This window comes from Alnus glutinosa, chromosome 8 (genome assembly GCF_958979055.1).
Source record: "Alnus glutinosa chromosome 8, dhAlnGlut1.1, whole genome shotgun sequence".
In the NCBI taxonomy this organism is placed as follows: domain Eukaryota; kingdom Viridiplantae; phylum Streptophyta; class Magnoliopsida; order Fagales; family Betulaceae; genus Alnus; species Alnus glutinosa.
The window spans coordinates 13,737,057-13,740,384 of NC_084893.1; positions in this window are offsets into that span (position 1 = coordinate 13,737,057).

Genomic DNA, 3,328 nt, shown 5'->3' on the forward strand with positions numbered 1-3,328 from the left:
CCTTGCATGCTTATTTATAGGAGGAAAGCAAGGGTATTTAGGTCCAAAATGTAATAAAAGAATTAGCTTATTGGATAATGTCTTGCAAATTTGGATTTTAGAATTTTCGTCCAACTAGAGGGCAACCTACTTCGAGAATTATTTCGATGGTCAAACCTACTCCGATTGATGTGAAATTTTGAGGGTAGATAGAGGACTTCATGACAAACATTTTATCTTTTTGGTTCGTCCCATTTCGAGTTCGTTTTGACTTAGTTTCAATCAAGTCAAAGTTTCTATCTATAAAGCCAAAATATCTTTCATCCACTTTCTGCGTTCACACTTGCTTTATTGATTTTTATTTCTTGTCATGATTACTCTTGAGATATCCTATCCTTTCATCATTACTCTTGTTTTTTATACATAAATGTTTCTAGAAGCATTGAGATATTTTTCTTGACAGTTTTTCGTTTAATATCTACAGTTGGGTTATTTAGGCTAGGGTCAAAAAGTCAACTGGTGGACCTTTTACTAACTTTTGCCACATGGTAGATCTTTCTTTTGTAAGCACAATGGTTTTTGAATTATCTAAATCTGAGTCTGTTTGACCTGTTTTCGGTTTAATCAAAGTTTAAAGCTTAAATGTTACTTTTAGGTTTTTAAGGTTTTTTAGGTTTTGATCTTTTAATTTTTCAAAACAACTTTAGGTTTGCTTATAAAAACATGTAGATATTGCCTCCTCAACAATATCAATGATTTCTTAAGAGCTTGAAATTACTGGGTGTTACATTCTGGACTTACACTTGTTCCACCCAAGAGGCTCCAACCCCAGGGGCTCGTTCTAAATCCAAGAGCTACAACTCACTGGTGCCAGGAGCTACAACTCTTTGACTTGTTTCTGAGGCCAAGAGATACAACTCTCTGAAACCCATTGTTTCCACCCATGAGGCTCCAACCCTAGGGGCTCATTCCTTGCTTGTAAGGCTACAACCCCAAGACTTGTTTCTGATGCCAGGAGCTACAACTCGCTAGACTTACACTTGTTCCACCCATGAGGCTCCAACCCCAAGGGCTTGTTCTGCGTACATGATTTTGTTATGCTAGTGCTTCAACACTATTTGTGCTATATGTTAATGCTATATCACATGCAAATCATCACAACTCATTACTAAACATGCTTCATGTCCTTTCTTTACAACCAATCATGAAAACTCTACTTTACTTATGGCCCAACAAACATACTATAATTCATGTCTCATCACATGCAAATTATATCATGTTCAATCAGCATCATGTTCTTTCTTTTAACAATTCATGAAATCTCTACTTTACATATGGCTCAACAACATACTACAATTCATGTCTCAGTATCAATTCATAATCATCTTTCACAACACATAAAGCATTTATATAATATTTCTCATCATTCATTAAGATATTGAAATCAAGTGCAAGCACATATATTCATCCAAAAATAAGATTGGCTCGAGGTTTAACAAAACATAACATTTCATTTACATGAAGTAGGGTAGGTTCTTAGTGAGTAAATACTCACCTTTGGCTGCGCGGCTACTTAGCTCAACTTATGGACTCTTAGACAATAACTCGCAATGTATCACTGAAAATTAACACATTGCACAACACTTAGCAATTTTTAACATTAGACTCACATTTAGCTCTTAAATTGCTCAAGAGCTAGACCCATGGAAAACCCATAGAATTTATAGGGTTCCAATCAAACACCCATTAGCATAAAACACTAATCCATAAAAAAAATCTTAGGGTTAGGTTCATAAAAACACTATATAAACAATTTACCCAAAACTTAGGGTTTTGGGAAACTTACCAAAATTCACCCTAATGCTTCCCAAAACTTGGAGAATGTTTCGGAAGCTCCAAAACACACAAAACCTAAAGAATAACAAAGATTAAACTCAAATATCTCAAGATTTAACCCAAAATCTCAAAAGATAAGAGTTTACAAAATTACTTCAAACCAATCCGTCAAAACGTAGTTCGAGCTTTGTAGATCACATTTTTGAGGTTAGATTTGAGGTGGGAGGCTTGGATTTTCGTAGATCAAGGGTTTTCTATGAAAACCCTTAAGAGAAATCTTGTAGAAGGTGGAGAAAATAGGAGAAAATGAGCCAAAAAGACTCATTCTCACATTTATCTCAAGTGTCGTCTGGACGTGTTAAGTGAAGGTCTGGACGCGCATATTTTAAATTGCACACATCCTCAAGGACGTCCAGACAGTGTTGTGAATAGAACCTTTCGGGCTTATGGGTTCGTAAGAGCGTTCGGACGGCCTGCAATCAGGAACTCTTGGCCAAATGCGTTTGCAAGAGCATTCGGACAGCGTTGCGAACGTGAACTTTCTACCAAGGCCGCCTGAACAATTATTGTGCCCGTCTGGATGCCTACTCCAAAAACCCTATTTCTTGGATTTTCTAAGTGTTTTCTTGGCATTTTACTAACCCTAAACATTTATTTAATCTAATTTATACTTTAATTACCCAATTAATATATCGGATATTACATCCTCAGATCCCACCTCGCCCTAATTCCGCACAGACTTGTCAATTTCCCACAAAGGTTCAATATTTTGATTGGATTTGCGCATGTCGGAGGCCGGTTAGAAGTAGATTTGCCGGTTAGAAGCTGATTTCCCAGAACCCATTCTCTCTACCTTGCGACAGAATATCGAACTCAAACCAGAGGTATTTTTGGAGCCCGAACCCACTTTTCATGATACACCATTTTTAGAAAAAAATACTTGGGTGAAGTTGTTTATGCTATGCAAAACAAACTTCGTCCAAGAAGATTTATATACAGCTTTTGTGTGTTTTTTGGTTGTAGGGCAAAGTATTGGGTTCAAAGAAATAAACAATATTATTGGGCAAAGTATAAGTCCCCAACTTTATGTAGGGCCTCCAATGCACGTGTTTTTATCAGTTGTTGGTCAAAAAACAAAGTCCTTTGTTTTATTGGAGTTCTATTTACCCCCTTGTGGTTGTCCACATGTCTTTGCCTTTGTTTATTGGAATTCTGTTTTAGGAGTATCATGGGTCGCTGTCCACAAAAGCTTAAGCTTTTAGCTAAAGTGAAAAACACAAAATTATTACTAAGTGATTATGATTGAGTATTGGTTCAAAAAAAAAAAAAAAATTGGTCCTCATTGATATGCTGTTCTCTCAAGCTCCTCATTGGACTCTTCCTACCTGATGTCATGTGCAAAGTAGAGAGCCACATATAGGGATTAACACTTATCAACCCACATATAGGGTTTCTCACTTTGGCATTTCAATAATAATAAAAAATAGGACAACACAATGTAGTAGGGATTAAC